This window comes from Xyrauchen texanus, chromosome 2 (genome assembly GCF_025860055.1).
Source record: "Xyrauchen texanus isolate HMW12.3.18 chromosome 2, RBS_HiC_50CHRs, whole genome shotgun sequence".
NCBI lineage: Eukaryota > Metazoa > Chordata > Actinopteri > Cypriniformes > Catostomidae > Xyrauchen > Xyrauchen texanus.
Genome location: NC_068277.1, coordinates 51721037 through 51748187, shown reverse-complemented (window position 1 = coordinate 51748187; position 27151 = coordinate 51721037). Strand labels below are relative to the sequence as shown.

At 38.1% G+C, this 27151-nt stretch overlaps 1 long non-coding RNA gene across 1 annotated transcript; it reads left to right on the top strand.

The window, feature by feature from the left end:
* The first annotated feature begins 16596 nt into the window (after positions 1-16596).
* Positions 16597-19740, top strand: LOC127653331 (uncharacterized). The gene is made up of 3 exons (XR_007971791.1): positions 16597-16643; positions 17566-17638; positions 19651-19740. It is a non-coding gene; the product is annotated as an uncharacterized LOC127653331 (long non-coding RNA).
* Positions 19741-27151: the final 7411 nt, after the last annotated feature.

Sequence of the window (27151 nt, the reverse complement as noted above, 5' to 3'; positions counted from 1 at the left end):
TGGCAGATCTGCTGCTGCTGCAGAGATTATAGAAGACACTTGCAAAATTCAGCTGATCCGCCCCAACGCAACAAGGTGGAATTCCTTATTTCTCGCCATTGAGAGAATGCTTCGAATAATTAAAGATCAGGGAGAGGGGGCTATCAGAACCGTCTGCTCTTCACTCAAGTTGCCAATGTAAGTGCTGTTGATGTTTTTTTTCTTTTAATTTCTTTAAATTCATGTTCCAGTAATGTTAATGGTAAAACTGCTTTTTTAAATGCATTACTTTGAATAGTTGCTTGACTACTCCATGCTCAGTAAGGATCAGATAGGAGTAGATACAGGGAGAAATACAAGAATTTATCTCCTGAGGGCCTAGTAATTCCACTGTTTGTAAAATGACACACACACACTTAAAATTGTAATGACATGAAATTATTAATTGTTGTTGTTTCAATGTGTGATAGGTTGAGTACAGTTGAAATTGCCTTTCTGGAGGAGTATGCCAGAACCATGAGCCCCGTTGCCAAAGCTCTCAACATTCTTCAGGCTGAAATCGATGTTCAGATGGGATGGCTTCTGCCTACTCTGACCCTCCTCATCTCGAAACTTGACCGAATTGGCATTACCTCCAGGTACTGCAAACCTCTGGTTGATGCCCTCCAAAAGGCCTGCAGCAGCGCTTTGGAAACATGCTGGTAGAGCCAGAGTTTATTGTGGCTGCAATCCTTGTCCCGAAATTTAAAACATCCTGGACATCGGATGAAAACATTGTCAAACTAGGTAAGATTATTTTATTTTTATTTTTGAAAAGTGTCATTAGTTAAAGAATCAGAGAAACAAAGCCGAATGATTTTTTTTTTTAAGATATCCAACTAAAATTGTTTCTTGACATTCTTAATTTGTTTAGGTTAGTTTTAAATGCACCTTGGAAATACATGGGGCAATACTGTTCTTTTGATATTTTAATCTGGAGAAATGTATGATTACAGTGAAGTTTTGATTCTAAGCATCTATGGAAATGTCCATTTCAGGCCTGGACTACATCAAGGACCATCTGGAGGAAGAGACTTTGAAACAGCTCCCAGTTGATGGTTCCAGTGGCTCTGAGGAAGAGGACTTCTTTGCGAGCATGAAGCGTACTCATGGTCAGGAAGGTATCAAGCAGTTAGATGGCTACCTTGCCTGCAAAGCTGATGACAAAGACATTCTCAAGTCCTTCCCATCAGTCTGTAAGTTGTCTTTGAAGCTCAATACTGCTTTACCCGCATCTGCAGCTTGTGAACGTCTTTTCAGCACAGCAGGGCTTATTTTCAGTCCCAGGAGGGCAAGAATGGACTCAAACAACTTTGAGAATCAGCTCCTTCTCAAGCTGAATAAAAGATATTGCAACTTTAGTTAGATCATTTAGATCATCAGTGCCATACTGTACTAGCATGCTCACCAAAAGCACAATTAATGGAATGCTGATTAATGATGTTTACTGCCACAACTATTGTTCATTGCCATTTGAGGCTTGATATTTTAGTACGTCCCTTGTGATGACAGGTTATGTAATGTGTTTTGAGATGTGTTTTGTTTTGAGTGTCTCTTAAAGCGTCTTATACATTCACATACCCACACAATGTTCTGTGTTTTAGCTAAACAAAGCTTACAGTTGCCACCTATTATAATTCCACTGACTAACTTACAGCTCTTAAAACTGTCTCATTTATCAGGAATGAAGATGGGCTAGATACTTACATAACCAATAGTCTGCTTTCAAGAATTAAAGTTGGAGATGAAGAAATATCTCATTACTTAGCGAGAATGTGCTGTAATACGGTTCAGTGAATCCACCTTAAATTAGTACATATTTGTTTTTATGATCCTTTTGTTTCATTGCAAGTTTAAGTTTAAATAAAAACTTGGATTACTGTTACAAATAAATGTTAAACCGAAACTGCCTGCTCTCAAGTCCTGTTATTTAATTTGGTTCTAAAGGAAATTGTTTGGCTTCAAGGTTTTGGGCTTATGAAAATTTTAATAGACATCAGTGTCTGTCTGACTAATTAATGTAATTTTATGAATAGATTGGTGTGCCAAGAGTGACATAAGACTCTTCACGTAAACTGAGTTAAGCAAGAGTCTTGTGACAAAAATGATAATAAGACATTATAGCCATAAAAAAAATCATAGTACTTGGATACTTGAGTACATTTGAAGGCAAATACTTTTGTACTTTTACTCAAGTGAAAGTTTAAAGGCAGCACTTCTACTTTTATTTGAGTAATATTTTACCTTGGGTATCTCTACTTTTACTCAAGTACATGGTTTGTGTACTTCGTCCACCACTGACAATAACTGGCTATTTATTCAGGTGTCTCAGAGTTTCATTTATACTTCTTACCAGTGCCGTAATTAGGTCTGTGCAGCCAAGAGGGCCTTGTGATCCTTGCAAAAAGTCTTTCTTGTACTTATATTTATGAGATCTCTATCCATCAAATATATAGTGTCATACTGTAGTATCCAATGAATTAGATTTAAACTCTTATATATCTTATAAACTCAATATTGTCTGGCACGTGTGTCACATACATTCCCATTTATTTTAAAATCTCAAACTACTGATAAACAACCCATGATTTAATTTTTTACTTTATTCTTTCTTATTGTTAAGTAGCTTCAATCAATTTGTGTCACTTATCACAATCCATTTATTTTATAGTCACAAGAGTTTGAGTAAGTGGCTTTTCCCAAACAAATATACTTCTCAGACTATAAGCAAAGTCTTATTTGTTTGAATAAAGTGCTATTATGCAATCTAAATGGGATTTAACTGTCTGAATATTGGCAATGATGTTTGGAACACACAAAACAATTAGAGAGATGCAGCCCCATTCTGGCTCAGCTATGACCCTCATGTGGGATATTTACTAGCATAGCTTTTAATAGGACCTTAGATGACCTATAAATTGTCTCAGCCCCAGACAACATACATGGACATCTATTCCAAAATTGCAAGTTTCAGGGTTTTATCAGTCCACTGGAAATTCTCTACCAATGTTGCCTGTTCAAACTTCTGCAGAAACAGATGTGGCTTTTTTTTTTTTTTTTTGTGAACTAGAGGTTTATGCCACTTCTTGCCCTTTGGAGCTTTACAGACCGAAGTTACTATTCACTTTCATTATATGGCAGATCAAACCTGTGATTTTATTTTTATTTTTTTCAAAATTACCTTATATGTTCTATGAAATTAAGAAAGTAAAATGGGTTTGGAGGGACATTAGGGCGAGTAAATAATAACAATTACATTTTTGGGTGAACTATTCCTTTAATGTCTTAAAGGGATAGTTCACCAAAAAATGAAAATTCTCTAATAATTTACTCACACTCATGTAATCCCAGATGTGTTTGACTTTCTTTCTTAACACAAACAAAGATTGTTAGAAGAATATTTGTGACCTTGTCTGTGAAAACCCAGCTAAAGTCATTTTTTTGTTATTCACTGTTTTCTACATAAAACCATCCTACATAATGTAAAGAACATTCTGTGAAAATATACCCTTGATATCTTTAATATTGACTGAGAAAGGCTGTCAAAGATGTGCTGCATTTGGGGATCAGAAAATCATGGTTTTGAGAAATTCCGATGTAAAAACAAGCTTATTTTTAAAACTGTAACACATTTGAACCATAATTATCCTGACTATGTGCCATGTACCACATTAAAGCTGAGATTCTCCCATTTTCAGTGATATAGGAGCCATTTATGGAAAAAGTCTTAAAGTTTTGTAAAACAGGCCTATTTATTATGAAGCGGATGTCCAAAAAGCATAAAAACATTGAAACGAAATGGGGTACCAAAAGAGTTTGATTGTAGCAACAATTACCAAGTCAATTCAGTGGAATGATTTGTATAACTTAATTAGTAAAATTAAATATCAGTAGACATTCATATAAAACATTGCAGTAGAAAATATAATTCTCTTACTGGGCTACTGTGTAACATTTAGAGTAAATTTGGAGTAAAAAAAAAAAAAAGAAAGAAAAACATGTTCAAGGGATAGTTCACCCAAAAATGACAATTTTGTCATCATTTACTCACCCTCAAGTTGTTCCAAATCTTTATGTTTCTTTCTTCTGTTATTTTGAAGAATGTTGGTAATCAAACAGTTGAAGGCAGCCACTGACTGCCATAGTAGGAAAAAAATATATATGGAAATCGTCTAGGTTACTAGTGTAACCCCCGTTCCCTGAGTCCGTTCGCTGGGGCTGAGAGCTGGGCCCTGGTTGATGCAGAGCTACCTGCTGGTTCCTTGCTGCAGCAGGGGGATGCCCTATGCCCTCCATCTGCTTTTTTACCACTGAGAACTGCTGGGTGAAGTCTTCAACGGTGTCTCCGAATAAACCGAGCTGGGCAATAAAATGATTATTATTGACAGAATGTTGAGCTACAAAACAAATAAGCTGTTGTTAAAATATCGGCAATGATACGAAAAAATCTCCACGGACATCGGAACCCGACTTAAGTCGCATTTTTTGGACTTAACTGGTGTTGACCTGCTTGCCGCTCGTGCGGATTGATATTGAGGTCTATTTACACTTTCTAATGGTAGAAAACAAGTTCCTGAACCGAAATAAACCCAGATACAATTGAAATCAATGTTTAGGAAGCCCACGTCCTGTATTTCTTGCACAAAATTATAAAACATAGTGTCAATAAAATCATTAATTTCAGTATTTATCAAGTTATAAATGAAAATTTGAGGATAGTATCTCAAATCCCTTGGTATAATATATAATTTACATCAATAAACACACATTACATATTTTCGTAATTTTTATGACTATAACTACTTTGACGCTCTTAATCTCATAATTAGATTATGAGATTTAACATGGGATTTAACATTGGGTCACATTTCAGCTCTGTAGTTCCTTTCAATGCAAGTGAATGGTGACCAGACCTTTTGAAGCTCCAAAAATCACAAAGGCATCATAAAAGTTATCCATACGACTCCTGCGGTTTAATATTTAAATCTGAGATGTATAGTAACAAAGGACATAAACTGAAGTACGTAAGCCATTAAAAGGTATATTTTCTTGATAACTGCAAACACCGTCTCTGTGGTGCAGTGAAAATTCTCAAAACAAAAAGTTTGTTTTGAGAGACCAGTCTCGAGAGACAATTACATGAGTTGACCAACTCGACCAATGACGTGAGTTGGGGGCAGGAGCATTTGTTTCTTTGACCAATGCGAGTTGGGGGCATATCCAGAAATCTATTTTGAAAACAATTTTTATTTTTTTAATTCTGTCTGGTGGTGTGAGTAGCGCAGAAATTACACCCTTCAGCTTTAAATACTGATCTGTTTCTCAAATCACTACTAAAGACATAGCTTAAACCACTTGAGTCATGTGGATTACATTTACATTTTTTTGCTGCCTTGAATTAATTTTTGGAGCTTGAAAGGTCTGGACACTTTTCTCTTGGGGAATATTAGCAAGCTATGTTTACAAATATTAGCGACCCACTCAAACGTGCATGTAAACTCCCTCTATATGTTATGTAAGCCCTTCAAAACTGAATAAAGATGGTGATTGTTAATGTTTAATTTTGTATTTTCACAAATTAACAGCCACTACATCTGTCTTTATTAACACTGTATCCTGCATGTTATAATGATCACTTTTATTGTATTGACCATAAAAGGATAACAGAATTACACAAATTACAATATTTTAAAAATATAATGACTGACTCACAACTGGCTGCTATAATAACTTGAAACGTTATGCAGTTTAGGTTAGTTGACTCCCAGTATACAGTGAGAAAATCATGTTTTAACCTTATAATTTTATTTTACATCATACTAAATAATTAATTAGAAAAGGCAGAAAGCTGACACAAAATAGTTCTCTATATATGTAGCATTTGGAGTGACAATCACACAGCCAGCCAGTTATGTGGTAGACCTCGCACAAGACACCAAAGTATGTGGTGAATTTTGATCACACGTCACGTAAGGTGTACAGTGCAGTATCTATGTGTGTGTGTGTGTGTGTGTGTGTGTGTGTGTGTGTGTGTGTGTGTGTGTGTGTGATTAGGAAAGTCAGATAGCCCCTCCCTCTGTTTACCTTGGGGCACCAGCTAAGGAATTTCACCGTAACAGTATAAGAATGATCCAAATGAGCTGTTCAATCAATTAGTAATACGTAAATTTGAGGGAGTTTGTTATCTGAATATTCTGAAGGATTTGTGGGGTTCAGCCTAACCTTTAGTGCCTTACAGTATTATCAGCACAAGGAAGACATAGTTGTGGAATACCAATATCAAAAATATAAATAAGAATAACCAACAACTACTAAATGGTACTTACGTATATGTTAAAAGTTAATATGAATGGATAAGAAAATAAAGTGCATAGGCTGGAAAGATGCAAGTGGTTGAATTGGATGTAGCAATGGCAGAATATGGCTAGCGTCATTATCTTATGAAAAGATAAACTGCTGTTTAATAAATAAGGTGAAGACATCATATCTATTTACACAAATAATTCAAGATTATTCGCCAGACATGTGATATCCGTTAAGCAATATCTAAAATCATATACCGATTGTATGCACTACTACCAAGGTCTCTGGAAAGAGGTTTGGATATTGATATTTACATTCTGATTATTCGAGTGACAAGCTTGGTGATTGCAACGTCTTCCACTGGTTCTGCCGGTCTGCATTGCAGTGGGACAGGAGCTGGATTCCATTTAAACGGCCTTGAACACGAAGCGTGATCTGATCTCCTATGGCACCGGGAGAGTCCTTGCAATCTGTAAAACTCAGATGGAACCCTGATGTAAAGAAGTTCCTTTACATAATGGACATGCACATGAAGAAAACTTGAAGAGGTTTGCTCACAAGAGCTTAACATTGTTGCTGATGTTTCTGTAGATATCTCCATAATATGTGGATTCAGAATTTCGCATTGCACTCTTAGAGTGAGACCTTTGGTTGATTTGTTGCAGTTTCCGACCTCTTTTGACTGAAACTGGAGTTGCTCTGTTTTTTTTATCTCCTTTCACTATCAACTGGAGACAAAGAACATGGGATATATATTGCTCTCTCTCTCTCTTGGAGGGAGAATCAGAACTTGTGGTGTTACTGTTATTGCCTCCTGGAGTGAAGACTCAGAACCGGCAATGTTTTGTATTCTGTTATTATCTCAGGATGTGAGACTCAGAACAGGCAAAGTCTGTTGAAAGTAATTTTATCCCTGTCTGATAAGGATGAGATTGCAATTTGGTGCCTTTTTGTTTCAGTGTTCTGATTTACTGTTGAAGTGTTGCCCACCATTCCTTCCCAGTGTGGAACTCATTTGCATAATCTAAAGTTCACAGTTAAGAAAGTGTCTTTAAGGTTTAACCAAATGAATTATTCACTTTCCAAACCACTTCCAAAACACCTTTGGCATAGTGCAGAACAGATAATTTTATAAATACGATACTGAAGGTTGAACTATCACAAATTCATTCATTTATACATTAACAGCTTAGTTTGTTTAAACCGTGTTCTCTGAATGGATATGGAAAAGATGTTTTTTTTTTTATCATTTTGAGGAGTGAATGTGTGCACATTAAGATTTGTACTTTTTTTGGAGCTTCTCTTTGTTTCAGTTGCTCCAGCCAAATGTTAAACATAGCTTAAAAAAGTGGGATGAAATAAAATTTAACATTTAGTCATTTAGCAGACACTTTTATCTAAAGTGACTTACAAATGAGGAACATACCAATCAATTTGTTTTCCAAAAGTCAACTACATCTGCAGTATCACATTGCAATGCTCTCAGAGTATATGGAGTAGTGCAGAAGCACTGAAGAAAGAGACAGACAAAGCCTTGAATTTGATGTGGGCAACTACAGATCAAGAGGGGGTGACAGCCCTCTTTGGTTGATTGAAGATCAGACATGTTGCTGCATTCTGGATCATCAGTAGCAGCTTAATCATGCTAGCTAGGAGGCCGGCCAACAGAGCATTACAGTAGTCTAGTCTTGAAATGACCAGAGCTTGGACCAGAAGCTGTGCAGCATATCCAGACAGGAAAGGTCTTATTTTCTTGATGTTGTAAAGTGCAAACCTGCAAGACCGGGCAGGTGATGAAATATGGGCGGTGAAGATAAGATGGTCATCAACCACCACTTGTTGAATACATTTTGATTGAATGTCCTGCATGTTATTCTTCGCTCTACTGATCCTATATTCTTAAATCTACTGATTTACTAAGGTTATTTTAGTAAAAGTATTCCAGTTCAATTAAATAGTCTCTTTGCAATAGTGTTATTTGAGTATGTATTGCTTTCCCCAACATTGGACTGTAGAATACATAAAATAGTATCTGAATATGCAAGTATCAATTTCTGTGCGCAATATACATACAAAACAATATGAAAAACACTACACATAAAATTTGCATTGTATAAACTATAAAGTACAATATGCAATACTATGTGCTATATAAAGTAAATAACATATGTATGTTTTTTTCTTTCTTTCTATATTTTTATTGCATAAATATCCTATTGAGCTAATTATGTGCAAGTACAGATATGAAACAAAAATAAACATTGGTCAATTAGTCAGTCACTAAAAACTGGTATTACACTTGAAATTCTGTCCCCCTCACTTCTAAAATAATGGCTACGCCCCTGTTACTTACCCACCCATTGAGAGTGCTTTTTAAATGGTGCCTCTGCATGCAATGAACACATGTTTTATTTAGAAATAAATGCTGCACATATTTCGAGAACTACGTCATAGGTCAAATGGGTGGAAGTGGTGAACAGTGTGTGGCGATCAGAACGAGGACAGACAATACGCAGACTACGCCACACTGGGAATTTCACCCAGGGAATGATTTTACTACCTGGTAAACCTGGTAATGATACAATTAAGGACACACAGGTACATGTACAATTCAGTCAAAGACAACGTTCAATTTTGAAGAAGAAACACCTTTTTATTTCAATCATTTAAAACCATTTAAAACACATTCATCTCCCGGGGAAGAGAGCACACCCAGACACCAGCACCACCATCGGCTCTCAGCCACTGTAACGAAGACACACACTCAATTAACAAAGATTCACAAAAAAAAAGGAATAAGGGAAATCAATATATAATCTTTAAATGAAAAGAACTAACAAACTTATCACGAAATAGACACAATATGAACTGCCAGAACCAACTATGGTTTTAAAAAGGCTTTATAAGGTTTAACGTTATATATATATATATATATATATATATATATATATATATATATATATATATATATATAAATTTGATAATCAGCAACGAAAGAAATCTAATCTAAATAGAAATCAAAACAAACAGAAAAGAAACAAACTTCTTAAATCAGCAAAATTATAATATAAAGCCCCAACCCCTTGAGCTATATTCAACCATCATAAAAACACTGAACCACATGAAACAAATGGCACATACTTTTGGCCATGTAGCTGTAATTGCCCAGTGGTTATAATGACAAGACTAGCGCGCAGCAATCTGCTCCAATTGCTGGTCAAATGTTCAATGCATGAGCATAAAGCAAACAGCAGTTCAGAAAACAAACAGTACAGGCAAAACAACAACTAGCGAATCAATACTGTGTGGCTGGCGACGATCTCCATCTAAACCGGCCTCATTCCTGTTATTTACAAAAAAATAATATTTCCCATTAACCCCAATTAATAAAAGAAAAATAAATAAATCCCACGCCATTTGGCATACATTCCGATCAAGCAGCATTCACGAATAGCCGAGGGAAACAACAAATCCGTTTGTTGAATGCCCTGAATGACGAGATAGATCTCCGGTTGGAGAGCCAGTGGTCTACGAGCGTTCAACACATAGTAACCATAACAGCAGTGTAGCGACTGGGGGAATCAATGAAGGAATCATTAACTCGGCAGGTTCCGAACAAACAAGAACTTACTGTTGAAACTCCCCTAATTACTGAAATAGCGCCAACTAGTCTCCACAAGCACAATAAATGTATTGACAAAGAGACAATGAACTACTGACAGAGAACCGCATGTGACATCCGCATGCTCACCACGTGCTTATCGTGTGGAAAGGAAGGGGAAACTTTTGAACGTAAAAATGTGTGTCTTTCTTATAAAGCCTAAAAGGGCTTAGTTTTAATGAAATATGTTGTAATCCCTGTGTGCTATGTATTTTGGTGTAGATCAAAATTAGTAGAATTGTTTAGTAGTGTAGAAGAACTCATTATATCTAATAATAGGCTTTATATTTAATAGCCTGAGTGTAAGAATGTTAAACCCACTTTTAAAGGTACCAAATATACCTTTCTTGGTATCAAATTAAACCTTACGATTTGGCCTAGCTAAATTTGAATATAAGATCTTCGTAGAATGATATTACGTTATGTTTTGCCATCTTTTGAGTCATTCAGCCCAAAATCTCTTACCGTCATAAACCCAGCCAGAAACATGCAAATGAGCCGTGACGGAACAAAGGAATCATTCTCCTGCCCAAAGGAAGGAGAAGTTTACTGACCTCCAAAGGAATGTTAGAGAGGGCTGATTCTAACTCAATTCTTACTGAGAAGGAGAAATGAACACTTTTTAATCCTATATATTCCATATACATATATATATATATCCATGTGATAAATATTGACATGTATCTAATGTGCCATCTCACATTTTCCCTTAAATGTGCTTGATCTATGTTTTCTTGCAAACTAATGGGTTAATGTTTCAGACTTTGCATACTATGGTTAACCAAAATCATATGTGTGGCATATTTGGTCTCTATAACTTGGTATTTTGAAGATTGAAATGACTGTGTACATGATATGTCGATAACAACAACATATTAGTATTACAAGTATATTTCCTATTTTCTTTCTTGCACATGCAATGGGCAATTTTACAACAAAGAGCAATAAACCAAATTCCCGCCTAGAACTCAAACCCTTCTTATTGGTCGAGCCAATGAGAGGTGGGACCTGTTTCCTGAGGGTATAAAATTGCTGCGCCCACTTCCTCGCCCCCTCTTAGCTCTTATCTCTTATCTTCGCTCTCTTAGCCTCACTTGCTTCCTGCCTCTCTTGTTTTCTGGTCCTCTGAGCCTTGTGCTCTCTCACTCTCTCGCTGAATGATGCCAAACTAGAAGGCCCCAAGGACTCCCAAGCGTGTGCCAGGCTACGGCCTTGACTTTCCATTCACCAAAGATTCTCTGACTCCCACTGGTTCTCTCTCATCAAGACAACATCATCAAAGATCAACTGGAGCCTCAACAAATTGCATCAGGACAGTTTAATTCAAATGGGACATGCAAGTATCAAACTTAGTCTCATTATTTGATACATTAAGTATCCTTAACCCCTTTCTAAAAAGGGCGTGTCAGAACTAATATGATGGTTTGCTCAGGCTGTTGATCTGCTGAACTTCAAACAATGCTATAACTTCTTGCCTTCCTGTATTCTGCTTCAGCCCTCTTTCCCTTGGTAAACTGTATGAATGTATGTATATGTATGTTAGAGTAGTTTAAATGTTTAGTCTAGTTAATAAAGTCTTGTTCATGTCACATGTAAAGTTGTCTGTGTCTCAAGCTCATATCTAAAGTCACTAATCATAGATTTTGACTACTTGCTCTTAATACTTAGTAAGAAAGACATTTCCCTTGCCCCGAAATGTACATTTCTATTAATTAATTAATTAATAACCAAAATTGAGTGTTCACGGGATGAACCGAGTATTTGGTTGTAATGTTAATGTAGCTACATCAAGTTAACCCGATTAACTGATCCAAATATTCATAATTGATTATAACAAGTTATGATTGATTATTAATATTTCATAGAGCTGATTCGCTACCTAATGGTGGAAGAATATAGAGCTGATTCGCTACATAATGGTGGAGAATGCGGGCATGATTAAACAAAGGTTATGAGCTTGAACCACTGTCAACCTAAAAGTGTGCATTGAATAATTCCGGTCAGAATAGGACATGACATGCTTAAACGGCATTTGCTTCACTAGTTGCTGGCTTGTTTGGATGCGGATAAAGTGATGGCTTGAATTGACATCTCTACTGTAATTGAAAGAGTCTTAACACATTTAAGCATATTTTCAAAAGGTATCAGTGTACTGAGTAATATGATTTTAGCGAAGAAACCCTAATTTCAGTATTAAAGTGTAAGTCTGTTTTGATGAAGGAATCTCAGCTCAGCGGCATGTAAACTGTACCAGAATTGATTGCTTAACCTGTTTCTGAGGAAGAAATCTCAGTACAGTGTTATATAAATGTAGATTTGGGCGATGCTCCCTTTTCACAGTATAAAGGCCTTACAAATTATAGTTAGATTGATGTCCTTCATCTAAACTTATCTGTGCATCTAAAAGGCTTAGCTTCCTGGTGATCAAAACTGTGTTTCACTCACTGAAACTCTGAAGTGCATTGGTTCCCATGACAACGACTTGTCACAGGAAGTGCTCACTCCAGATAGCACATGTGTTCCTTCCGACGCCATTTTGTAAACAAACCAGCCTAGGTGGCTAAGCTAACCCAACTTAGCAGCCCCTTAGCTTAGGCTAAGCTAACTAATAGCTTCAACAGTTAGCTGCTAGCATAATTTACATGAAGCCTTTATCTACAGCTTGTGTGTATGCAGAGTGAAGTGATCTAAACCATTTTCCTTTAACCCCATTTCTGGTTTCTGAATTCTCACTTTCTCTTTCCTTAACTTTAATTCTTCTCATCTAACTTCACCTGCACCTTTCAGGTGCATCCCTTACTGAACGCTGTTCAGCTAAATTTGCAGTTACTTTGTTAATTAAATCTAAAAACTTAATTACATGTAAACTGTTTAGATAGAGAATAATTTTTATAGTTATTGGGAACTTTCAATGGCACGTTGACTAAACTTTATAGAGGGACAAACACATTGTGTGGTCTTGAACACGCTAACAGCTGTGACCAACTATAGAATGATGTCCAAAGCAAATCTAATTGTTGATCATAAGTGCTATTGATTATTCCCAATACAAGGTTATTCTGCTATTTTAATCACTTTCAAGTCCTTTTATTATTTTTACTAATAATAGAAGTCAGCTATTCATTTTCCCATTTAACCCTCTTGGTCTAGTGTAGTTTATTTCCCATAAAACTGCAAAAGTAACTAGACATACTTTTCTTCTCGATTTTGTGTTTATTTGCAACAAGTTGCTTAAATTTTATGAGCCAGCTACACTAGTAATCTAGACGATTTCTATGGCATAATTTTGAGCACCACTAATAGACACAATCTAATAGGAAAGCTCTTTTCTTCCTCTTTCTTTCTCCTCTTCATGTGTTCAAAGATCAAGCCTGTTGTATGCTATCAGTAAGTGCTGATAAATAATTTGACCCAAAGAAACATCTTAAGTCATTTATTAAATCTAGGCTTACGCTCTTTTAGCAAAGCCACTCAGATCCACACAAATCTGAGCACCCTGCTATTTGCAGCTAAGATAGTAATAATCAGGAACACATTTCAATTGTTAACCACACCTAGCAAAACCTAGCTGTACATTATACACCTTGCTGTCTCACTTTGCCTTTAGCTCCAAATTCTGTTTGATCTTGCATTAGTCTCTTGCCCTTACCTCACCAGAAGTGTGCCAAAATGTTGCAGATGCTTAGCCTAACTGCCCAGATGGCAGGCCAAAAGGACTGGCTAGGTGTTTTGAGGAACACCCTTTTATCCATGGCTGCTGACGCACCTTCAGCAACAGAACAAAAAGCAACTGGAAAACGAGGGAAAAGAACTAATGACAGATCGACTCAAACCAGAGGTATGAGCACAAATATCTGACTGAGGTTATCGCCCTGGCCCACAACCTCACAGGTTTGAAACAGGAGGTAAACAACCTCAAACGCCAGATCACTGAGTCTCCAAACGGAGCTGACACATGCTAAAAACCGCATAGACCAGCTAGAGATGGAGGCTCAGGACAGACACAAGGACCCTGGCAGAAGGGAGTCACAGGAGGTAATCCACAGACTTCAAACGGCTCTGACAGCTGCTAAACAACAAGAGCAGTTGGAAAAGACAGCCAGAGAGCACCTGGAAAAGGTACTTTTTCACAAAGATTCACTGTTAAAAACAGCAAATTCTGAACTCTTGGACAAAGATGCCAGAATCATGGCCTGTGAAGGTCAACTGAATGTGTCCAGAGCTGAAGTTAAAGTGCTGACTCAGCAGCTGGAAAACACCAAAGATGAACTTGACATGGTCCAACGAGAACTGAGACACTCTTACCTGCTGCAAAAGGAACCACAGCAGGAGAGACATCTCACTCCCCACTTGCAATCAGCAGAGAAACCTCCCCAGCCAAGCACAGATTTACAAAGGGGAGACAAACCCCACTGCTTAACACGCCATCGGACAGTTTCCTTAAAGCTTCCTGCAGCCGCTGAAGGAAAAGGATTGATTCAGACCTAATCTTGAAACGACACGCGTAGCGACACTCAAAGACCTCAACCGAATGGCCAGACATATCCCTGCATTTACACCAGAGCTTGCAGGAGACCACGACGCCCACGCTTACCTGCGAGACATTGACTTTCACCTGCAGTCTTTGATGAGTGTGAACCATCAAGATAGACTCCATCTGATCTGGATCACGCCCAGCCCAGAGTTGCGACGCTTTCTGGCTCGACAGCCAGAAAACATCCAGTCTAACTACCAGCAGCTGAAACAAGCCATCATAAGGGAATTCTCAGAGTCTAAAAACGGACTGATCGCTGCCCTAGACACCAAACAGGGTTGGCATGAAACTCCCTATGTTTACTACCACAGACTCAGACGAGCTTACTCGAGCTCAGAACAAACCTGGGATGGAGGAGGACACCAGCTTCAAGTGCCTTTTCCTCCCAAACCTCCATCCTATGGTAAGTCACCATTTAGGCATTATGGCCTGCCCCCACACAATGCCTATCCAACAACTGCATGATCTGACACAGAAGGCCTTTAACAAACACAAGGCCTCACCCAGCAAACACCACAGGACGCCCCACAGCAGTCTACAACAACATCCTCCTGTACACCTTTCAAACAGGTGCCAAACAGAGGCTGCACAAAGACAGCTAGAAACGCCTGTTACTGAGTTACAAGAGCTGCTAGCACTAGCAAAAGAGCTCCTGGAACAGAACTCCCCTGAGGAGTACTGGGAAGAACAAACCTCTGACTCTTGCCCAACACCACTCAGGCAAGCTCAAGTCAGCACTGCTGCCAGAGCAGAGTAACACTGCAGACTTCAGACACCTGGTGACTAGGTGCCTAACCAAGGGCTTAACGGCCACCTGCTGCCCTTTTGCTACCAGTACTAGGTCAGTCTGAAACTCTCTCCACACTACACAATGCCCATAACCACTCCCTGCAGCCACAAACAAGCACCTGCCTCAAACGAACTGACTTCATAATGACAGGTGACACACTGTCAAGGCACCTGCTGCCTCTGCACCTGCTGCAGAGACCTGGATGTGGCTACTGTCTACATCACCCACCGTGGAACAACCACCTTCTACAAAACCCTCATGATTCACCTGCCATCCGCCATTGTGATGATTGTCACCCGATGATGTCTCCAACAGGGACATCACCTGGCTAAAAGGGGACTGTAGCGACTGGGGAATCAATGAAGGAATCATTAACTCGGCAGGTTCCAACAAACAAGAACTTACTGTTGAAACTACCCTAATTACTGAAATAGCGCCAACTAGTCTCCACAAGCACAATAAATGTATTGACAAAGAGACAATGAACTATTGACAGAGAACCGCATGTGACATCCGCATGCTCACCACGTGCTTATCGTGTGGAAAGGAAGGGGAAACCTTTGAACGTAAAAATGTGTGTCTTTCTTATAAAGCCTAAAAGGGCTTAGTTTTAATGAAATATGTTGTAATCGCTGTGTGCTATGTATTTTGGTGTAGATCAAAATTAGTAGAATTGTTTAGTAGTGTAGGAGAACTCATTATATCTAATAATAGGCTTTATATTTAATAGCCTGAGTGTAAGAATGTTAAACCCACTTTTAAAGGTACCAAATATACCTTTCTTGGTATCAAATTAAACCTTACGATTTGGCCTAGCTAAATTCGAATATAAGATCTTCGTAGAATGATATTACGTTATGTTTTGCCATCTTTTGAGTCATTCAGCCCAAAATCTCTTACCGTCATAAACCCAGCCAGAAACATGCAAATGAGCCGTGACTGAACAAAGGAATCATTCTCCTGCCCAAAGGAAGGAGAAGTTTACGACCTCCAAAGGAATGTTAGAGAGGGCTGATTCTAACTCAATTCTTACTGAGAAGGAGAAATGAACACTTTTTAATCCTATATATTCCATATACATATATATATAATCCATGTGATAAATATTGACATGTATCTAATGTGCCATCTCACATTTTCCCTTAACCCTTTCGCACGTAAATTCTAAATGATTTAACTGATCCCCCCAGCGTGAATTTTTTTTCGGCAGTTATTTTACAACGTAGCAAATTTAAAATTCCAGTGTGATGCACCAAGCTTGTCACGTGATACTCTGGGCAGTCACATGACGGTTCACCGCTGTCTTGTCGCGCTTGGAGCTGGTGGACAGAGTATAGGTAAGCGTTTCGCTTTTTTCTTCACTTTAAACCCTTCCTCGTTGTTTTAAAACATGTATAAACTATAATAAATGTTTTAACCAATGGTTTATATTGACATTTATTTATTTATTTTCTCGGACTTTGAATTTCACTCCCACGTGCAACTTTTCTGACAACGCATTACATGATTGCTACTGGTGAGTACATTTTTTGTCTTTTTCGATTGAGAATTGTTGAAAATAATTTGCAAACACGTGTAGACCATGACAAATGCATTAATAATATGTTTATGATATGTATTCATCGTAGTTTGATGTAATTTACATAATAGCTTGTGCTGTTCACTGCTTGTGTAATGTTGTGGGCATATTGCACATATCTAATGTTTTATCGTGTTCACTTTGATTAAAAGCTGTTGTGTGAGGTATAGTCTATTCTAATGTTAATTTTAGGAATGGGTTGCTATTGAAAGTAGTATGATATGTTATTCATCAGCAATATACTCTAATGCAAAGGCAAAGTACACATTTTACAAAATTTAGTTATGACTGAAAGTCTCCTTATGATTATGATCTGTCTTGTGTATACAGTATAAAAACATGTATCTATGCTCTGTGAGAGTTAAAAAATTTGATTTTATTTAATTTTACTTATTGATCTATGCTTTTATATACATTTGTTTATAGACAATACAACTTTTTTATAAATATCAATATAATGATTAACACTATAAATATTTAAAAAAGTACAAGCAACATAATCATAACAGATACTAAACAGCATTCATAACATTCAATTAAATTGTGGTAAACAAAAGCCCACAATGCACACATTTAATAGATTATAAACCAATTTCAAGGAAAAAAATACCATTTACAATACATAACAATGAAACTGTAACCATAACTAACATTTGCTTATTTTATTTCACAGTTCTCAGTAATGCTTCAGTTCGTGGTACTCAAAACATGGGCTAACGCAAATGGGAGTGTTGCACAGCTCTCATGTACTTTGTGAGTATCTTGCTACTTCACTACTCTGCTTCCTCTTTGCTCATTTTGCAGTTGATCATGGTCATTCTCATCCTATTTGCCCCCTGTACCTGCTTTTCCACTGCACGGTACAACTCGAGACTGCTTGCTTTTTGGGGGCTTTCCACTGTGGATAGTACCTGGTACTTTTTTAGTACCACCTTAGTCGAGGTTCCAAGCAAGCCGAGCCGATACTAAATGTGACGTCAAAATCTTGCAGGTCACTGATTGGTCAGAGAGAATCATCAGTACCAGCGTCAAAGATTTCTGACACGGGACATCAAACCGCTAGTTTTAAAGTTAGCAAAAGCGATAACAGTATAATTTGTTCAAGCAACTTTCGAATTGTAAAAAGTAATGGCTGTGCACAAAACCATGCCATGGTCAATAAATGAGGTGCAAATGTTCCTCTCGTTAGTGACGAACAAAACGATCGCGAAACAGAAAAGTCTTTCAGGAAATGTCTAAGCTGTTGTCCGCACACGGCTACCACCAGATCGGACCTACCAACAGTGCAGTGAAAAGAAATAAAAACTTAAATGTTACTACATTTATTAGCCCTATAAATCAATTAAACAATTTAACCATTTGATATTATGACATCACAACAAAATGAAATGTTCTTAAAAATATCCCTTTCATGACACAAGACTGTGTTTGTGGAAGTTACTTTCTATATGTTTACTTTCTATAGATTTGGATAAATGCATAAATGTAAATATGTGTTCAAATAAAAAATAGCACAAGGCTTGTTTTTGGGAGTAAATGTTCACTACTTTTTATACAGATTCAATTATCCCTATAAATCTGTTAATCTCAGTGACTATAGAATTATAATATCTGTATAAAAAGTAGTGAACATTTACTCCCAAAAGAGTGTTTTATAGCTGGTTTCATGTCTCTAGGTCACACAGTTATTGAGTTTAATGGAATATTACAATAATGTACACACTATATTTATTTGAAAACATATAGTGAATTTATAGTGTAAATTCCACAGAGTCTTGTGTCATGAAAATTATATTTTTAAGAAAATTTCTTATTTTTTGTGATGTCATAATATCAAATGTTTAAATTGTTTAATTGATTTATAGGGCAAATAAAATTTTATATGAAAAAAAATCAGCTTTGTGCTAGGCAAAGAAAACCTATTCATAGTTTGAGTATTGTCGTGAATGTCAAATATAAAACTAAGTTTACTGCACTAATGTTATGGGTATATTGCACATATCTATTGTTTTATCATGTCCACTTTGATCAAAAGCTGTTGTGTGAGGTATAGTCTCTATTCTAATGCTAATATTAAGAATGAGTTGCAATTGAAAGTAGCATGATATGCAATTCATCAGCAATATACTCTAATGCAAAAGGCAAAGTACACATTTTACAAAATTGGATCTGGGTCTCTTGGATTATGATCTGTCTTGTGTCAGATGGGTTTGGCTCAACTATCTCATATCTCAACAAACAGAGTATGACAATTGGCTGTACAATTAAAATAAAGTTTGAAGCCATTTTTGTTCCTGTGTTGGCATTGTTACTATGTTTAACATTTGTAATGCAGTGTAGTCACACTGTTTCCTTCCATCACCATTAGATGCTCAAATGTGTTACTAGTATGAAATGTTTGCTCTGTGAGAGAAAAGTTCAGAATTAGCATTATTCTTAATAATATGTCATTTAATTTTATTGATCTATGATTTTATTATGCATTTGTTTATAGATAATATTTTTAAAGAAATATCAATATAATGATTAACAATATAAATATTTTAATAAATACAAGCAACAATAACAACTAATAAATAGCATTCATTACATTCAATTGCATTTTTGGTAAACAAAATCCAGCAATGCACACATTTCCTAGATAATAAACTAATTATATGGAAAAAATACACAATTTACAATAACAATGGAAATATAACAATAACTAATACAAATGTCATAACAACAATAACAACTTTTAATTAATATGTGCTTATTTTATTTAGATATCAGTAATGCTTCAGTGTGTGGTACTCCTCAAAACATGGGGCAACACACAAGGGAGTGTTGCATGGCACACACATAAATTTGGTGAGCGCCTCTGCTTTGTCCTGCGAGTGCTGGATAGGCAGACCTTGCAGTGCCGCCTGGTCCTGCTGCCCTGGGAAGCTGTCTGAGGGACTTCGGAGGGAAATGCCTTGCTGTCAGACGCAGTGGAGTGTCCAATGCAGGGCGGCCTGCTTTGGATGGACACCGAGGTGTACTGTGCTCTTCCAGCAGTCCTCTCATCAGGTTCATCCTGAATTGCAGGGATGTGATGACTTTTCCTATTGATAGCAGAGCACATGGGTAGGAAGTGAGGAGTGTGGAATGTGGCAGTATGGTCATTTATTAATTTATGTTCATTTTAGTTTCTAAGTTTAAATGCATTAATTGAGTTTACATGAAAAAATATATTAAAACGATAAAAATAAACTATTTATTTTTTTATTTATATGTAAATTCTATGTTGTTCTTAATCTGATATGCAAATTTCTCACCCGTAAGTTGGTGGTGGACAATGTGGCTGTTCAGTATGGCTGTGTCAAGGAGGTAAAGAAGACTTTCTTGTACCATTTGGTGGTTTTTCTGGTACAATCAAAAAGCCTTTCATCATGTCAGCCTTGTCCACTGCTCCCATCTTTTTGTTGTATTCCTGCACACAGAGAGGCTTCATCTTCCTTTCTTTGGTGATGTGATCAACCTTTCCAGTGGCTGACATGGTGGATGGATGGACCGTGGTAAGAAGATGAACATCCCTCTTGTCATGCCATTTCACTGCCAGTTGTGTTCCATTTTCTCTACATTCAACCTGGTCCTTTGTCATTTTGCTGGTGAATGTTGGCATTCCCTTCCTGTTGGCTCGTACTGTCCCACAAGCTCCTGTGTCCAGAGACAGGAGGTGCTGGAACAGTGTGGGACTACTGTACCAGTTGTCCACGAACAGGATGTGACCCTTTTTCAAGTATGGGGCCAGTAATGTCATAACAACTGACCCAGAGATTCCAAGGCCTTCATAGTGCTGGATGTCGGTGGTGGATCCTGTATATATTATAATGTTCTGCACGTAACCGGTAAGCACATCACATAACACAAAAAATTTGACCCCAAATCTGTGGCGTTTAGTTGGTATGAACTGGCTGAAATGACAGCCTACCCTTGAATTTCATCAATGACTCATCGACACACAGATCCCTGTAGGGCACAAAGATGTTACGAAAGGATGGCGTGAAAGCAGTGAAAATGTTTCTGATTTTTTGCAGGGGGTCGTTGATGTTTGCCATCGCATTGTTGGAGAAGTGTAGGCAGCGGAGGAGCAGAAGGAAGCGGTCCTGGGAAAACAAAGTCCCGAAAAATGGTGTCAGGAGCATGGGATCTGTACTCCAATAATCACGAAGTGAGTTTTTTTCACAATTCCCATTAGCAGCACTGCCACCAGGAATGTGTACATTTCGTGAGCATTTGTTGAAACCCACTTTGCAATCTTGCCTTTCACTTCAGGTGGTGTTTTCTCCTGCAGCTCTGAGGCATAGCGGTTTGTTTCCTCAACAATTTCCTCAATTAGCTCCTCAGTAAGGAACATCTTAAAACACTGGACTTCATTGGGTGATTCTGGAGGGTTTTGCACGCCGCACGTCCGGTCATCAAAGGGAACCCCAGGTCCAGGAGGGGTAAAATTACTGGTAGAACTCCAGCAGGAAGAGCTTACCTCCTCCACTTCCCTAGGTGTTGTGTAAACAGGCGTAGGAGCAGTGACTGAGGCATCTTCATCCTCAGCATCAAGGGCTTGGAGGTTGGGGGCATCTCCTCATCTGTGTCACTTCCCTCATTGTCAAAATTTCCCTCTTCCTCATCAGAATTAAAAAATAGTTCTCTGATCTCCTCATCTGTAATTTGTTTTCTTTTTAAAGACATCGTTTTCTGTGGCAATTGTGTAAATAAAACTGTAAATATATCAAATTAACTCAAGTGTGTGTGTGTGTGTGTAAAATATATGACGATCTCCGATACGAGTCTGAGGTAAAAGTGACGTGCCGTGATGTCACTTGTCACTGGGGGGAAGGGAAGACTAGTGATAGGCTATGGTCATAGCCGTTGTTTTTTTTTATTTTTTTTTATATATATATAAAGTTTTTTAAATTGCAGTCTGAAAAAAAATTATATATATTTACACAGATTCACAATTAGAAATAATTAACAACATGCGTTTCATGTGAATAAAGCATTGTGTTTGAAATGTGATTGTATTGAAAATTGTATTCCAATACTTCTGTTTATTTTAATACAATAAAAATGAAGTTTGTTCGAACAGCTATTTTGGACATAAATGACAAGCGTTTCACCAGTCACTCTTTCTATAGCAATGGCAGCTATGCAGCAACGCGAAAGCAGATTTGGTGAGTTTATCATCTACTGTGGTGCTGTTATACGCGGTGTGTGGGTGTGGATATGGACAGTACACTTATATGGTAAGTATTCTATGTTTGTTTGACTGCATACAACGTACAATAAACATTTTTCATGTGATTTGAAAAGACTGTTCGAGCAGCTGTTATAGACATTATGGGCTTAGCCAGTCTCTACGTTGCAACTAAACCATACGGCAGCTGATATGGTGAGTTTCAGTTAGTTTTGCACAGTCATACATTGTGTAAATTTGTAGTCTTTTGTTAGTTTGAATGCCTGTAACAAACATGTAGTTGAAAAGATTGTTCAAGCAGCTTTTTTAAGCATGTAAATGGCATTGCTTAGCCAATCCCCCAGCAGTAGCTAAACAACGGGAATGCAGATTTGAATTTTAAAATGTGCCAGTTGATGACGTCAGACACGAACGTTCTAATCAAACCGGTTTGATGGTACTCCCCAGGGACCACTCTGGAATGATCAAACCAGTGTGATGGTACGTGCGAAAGGGTTAAATGTGCTTGATCTATGTTTTCTTGCAAACTAATGGGTTAATGTTTCAGACTTTGCATACTACGGTTAACCAAAATCATATGTGTGGCATATTTGGTCTCTATAACTTGGTATTTTGAAGATTGAAATGACTGTGTACATGATATGTCGATAACAACAACATATTAGTATTACAAGTATATTTCCTATTTTCTTTCTTGCACATGCAATGGGCAATTTTACAACAAAGAGCAATAAACCAAATTCCCGCCTAGAACTCAAACCCTTCTTATTGGTCGAGCCAATGAGAGGTGGGACCTGTTTCCTGAGGGTATAAAATTGCTGCGCCCACTTCCTCGCCTCTCTTAGCTCTTATCTCTTATCTTCGCTCTCTTAGCCTCTCTTGCTTCCTGCCTCTCTTGTTTTCTGGTCCTCTGAGCCTTGTGCTCTCTCACTCTCTCGCTGAATGATGCCAAACTAGAAGGCCCCAAGGACTCCTAAGCTGTGCCAGGCTACGGCCTTGACTTTCCATTCACCAAAGATTCTCTGACTCCCACTGGTTCTCTCTCATCAAGACAACATCATCAAAGATCAACTGGAGCCTCAACAAATTGCATCAGGACAGTTTAATTCAAATGGGACATGCAAGTATCAAACTTAGTCTCATTATTTGATACATTAAGTATCCTTAACCCCTTTCTAAAAAGGGCGTGTCAGAACTAATATGATGGTTTGCTCAGGCTGTTGATCTGCTGAACTTCAAACAATGCTATAACTTCTTGCCTTCCTGTATTCTGCTTCAGCCCTCTTTCCCTTGGTAAACTGTATGAATGTATGTATATGTATGTTAGAGTAGTTTAAATGTTTAGTCTAGTTAATAAAGTCTTGTTCATGTCACATGTAAAGTTGTCTGTGTCTCAAGCTCATATCTAAAGTCACTAATCATAGATTTTGACTACTTGCTCTTAATACTTAGTAAGAAAGACATTTCCTTGCCCCGAAATGTACATTTCTATTAATTAATTAATTAATAACCAAAATTGAGTGTTCACGGATGAACCGAGTATTTGGTTGTAATGTTAATGTAGCTACATCAAGTTAACCCGATTAACTGATCCAAATATTCATAATTGATTATAACAAGTTATGATTGATTATTAATATTTCATAGAGCTGATTCGCTACCTAATGGTGGAAGAATATAGAGCTGATTCGCTACATAATGGTGGAGAATGTGCGGCATGATTAAACAAAGGTTATGAGCTTGAACCACTGTCAACCTAAAAGTGTGCATTGAATAATTCCGTCAGAATAGGACATGACATGCTAAACGGCATTTGCTTCACTAGTTGCTGGCTTGTTTGGATGCGGATAAAGTGATGGCTTGAATTGACATCTCTACTGTAATTGAAAGAGTCTTAACACATTTAAGCATATTTTCAAAAGGTATCAGTGTACTGAGTAATATGATTTTAGCGTAAGAAACCCTAATTTCAGTATTAAAGTGTAAGTCTGTTTTGATGAAGGAATCTCAGCTCAGCTGCATGTAAACTGTACCAGAATTGATTGCTTAACCTGTTTCTGATGAAGAAATCTCAGTACAGTGTTATATAAATGTAGATTTGGGCGATGCTCCCTTTTCACAGTATAAAGGCCTTACAAATTATAGTTAGATTGATGTCCTTCATCTAAACTTTATCTGTGCATCTAAAAGGCTTAGCTTCCTGGTGATCAAAACTGTGTTTCACTCACTGAAACTCTGAAGTGCATTGGTTCCCATGACAACGACTTGTCACAGGAAGTGCTCACTCCAGATAGCACATGTTATCCTTCCGACGCCATTTTGTAAACAAACCAGCCTAGGTGGCTAAGCTAACCCAACTTAGCAGCCCCTTAGCTTAGGCTAAGCTAACTAATAGCTTCAACAGTTAGCTGCTAGCATAATTTACATGAAGCCTTTATCTACAGCTTGTGTGCATGCAGAGTGAAGTGATCTAAACCATTTTCCTTTAACCCCATTTCTGGTTTCTGAATTCTCACTTTCTCTTCCTTAACTTTAATTCTTCTCATCTAATCTTCACCTGCACCTTTCAGGTGCATCCCTTACTGAACGCTGTTCAGCTAAATTTGCAGTTACTTTGTTAATTAAATCTAAAAACTTAATTACATGTAAACTGTTTAGATAGAGAATAATTTTTATAGTTATTGGGAACTTTCAATGGCACGCTGACTAAACTTTATAGAGGGACAAACACATTGTGTGGTCTTGAACACGCAACAGCTGTGACCAACTATAGAATGATGTCCAAAGCAAATCTAATTGTTGATCATAAGTGCTATTGATTATTCCCAATACAAGGTTATTCTGCTATTTTAATCACTTCTTCAAGTCCTTTTATTATTTTTACTAATAATAGAAGTCAGCTATTCATTTTCCCATTTAACCCTCTTGGTCTAGTGTAGTTTATTTCCCATAAAACTGCAAAAGTAACTAGACATACTTTTCTTCTCGATTTTGTGTTTATTTGCAACAAGTTGCTTAAATTTTATGAGCCAGCTACACTAGTAATCTAGACGATTTCTATGGCATAATTTTGAGCACCACTAATAGACACAATCTAATAGGAAAGCTCTTTTCTTCCTCTTTCTTTCTCCTCTTCATGTGTTCAAAGATCAAGCCTGTTGTATGCTATCAGTAAGTGCTGATAAATAATTTGACCCAAAGAAACATCTTAAGTCATTTATTAAATCTAGGCTTACGCTTTTTAGCAAAGCCACTCAGATCCACACAAATCTGAGCACCCTGCTATTTGCAGCTAAGATAGTAATAATCAGGAACACATTTCAATTGTTAACCACACCTAGCAAAACCTAGCTGTACATTATACACCTTGCTGTCTCACTTTGCCTTTAGCTCCAAATTCTGTTTGATCTTGCATTAGTCTCTTGCCCTTACTCTCACCAGAAGTGTGCCAAAATGTTGCAGATGCTTAGCCTAACTGCCCAGATGGCAGGCCAAAAGGACTGGCTAGGTGTTTTGAGGAACACCCTTTATCCATGGCTGCTGACCGACCTTCAGCAACAGAACAAAAAGCAACTGGAAAACGAGGGAAAAGAACTAATGACAGACGACTCAAACCAGAGGTATGAGCACAAATATCTGACTGAGGTTATCGCCCTGGCCCACAACCTCACAGGTTTGAAACAGGAGGTAAACAACCTCAAACGCCAGATCACTGAGTCCCAAACGGAGCTGACACATGCTAAAAACCGCATAGACCAGCTAGAGATGGAGGCTCAGGACAGACACAAGGACCCTGGCAGAAGGGAGTCACAGGAGGTAATCCACAGACTTCAAACGGCTCTGACAGCTGCTAAACAACAAGAGCAGTTGGAAAAGACAGCCAGAGAGCACCTGAAAAGGTACTTTTTCACAAAGATTCACTGTTAAAAACAGCAAATTCTGAACTCTTGGACAAAGATGCCAGAATCATGGCCTGTGAAGGTCAACTGAATGTGTCCAGAGCTGAAGTTAAAGTGCTGACTCAGCAGCTGGACAACACCAAAGATGAACTTGACATGGTCCAACGAGAACTGAGACACTCTTACCTGCTGCAAAAGGAACCACAGCAGGAGAGACATCTCACTCCCCACTTGCAATCAGCAGAGAAACCTCCCCAGCCAAGCACAGATTTACAAAGGGGGAGACAAACCCCACTGCTTAACACGCCATCGACAGTTTCCTTAAAGCTCCTGCAGCCGCTGAAGGAAAAGGATTGATTCAGACGAATCTTGAAACGACACGCGTAGCGACACTCAAAGACCTCAACCGAATGGCCAGACATATCCCTGCATTTACACCAGAGCTTGCAGGAGACCACGACGCCCACGCTTACCTGCGAGACATTGACTTTCACCTGCAGTCTTTGATGAGTGTGAACCATCAAGATAGACTCCATCTGATCTGGATCACGCCCAGCCCAGAGTTGCGACGCTTTCTGGCTCGACAGCCAGAAAACATCCAGTCTAACTACCAGCAGCTGAAACAAGCCATCATAAGGGAATTCTCAGAGTCTAAAAACGGACTGATCGCTGCCCTAGACACCAAACAGGGTCGGCATGAAACTCCCTATGTTTACTACCACAGACTCAGACGAGCTTACTCGAGCTCACGAACAAACCTGGGATGGAGGAGGACACCAGCTTCAAGTGCCTTTTCCTCCCAAACCTCCATCCTATGGTAAGTCACCATTTAGGCATTATGGCCTGCCCCCACACAATGCCTATCCAACAACTGCGTGATCTGACACAGAAGGCCTTTAACAAACACAAGGCCTCACCCAGCAAACACCACAGGACGCCCCACAGCAGTCTACAACAACATCCTCCTGTACACCTTTCAAACAGGTGCCAAACAGAGGCTGCACAAAGACAGCTAGAAACGCCTGTTACTGAGTTACAAGAGCTGCTAGCACTAGCAAAAGAGCTCCTGGAACAGAACTCCCCTGAGGAGTACTGGGAAGAACAAACCTCTGACTCTTGCCCAACACCACTCAGGCAAGCTCAAGTCAG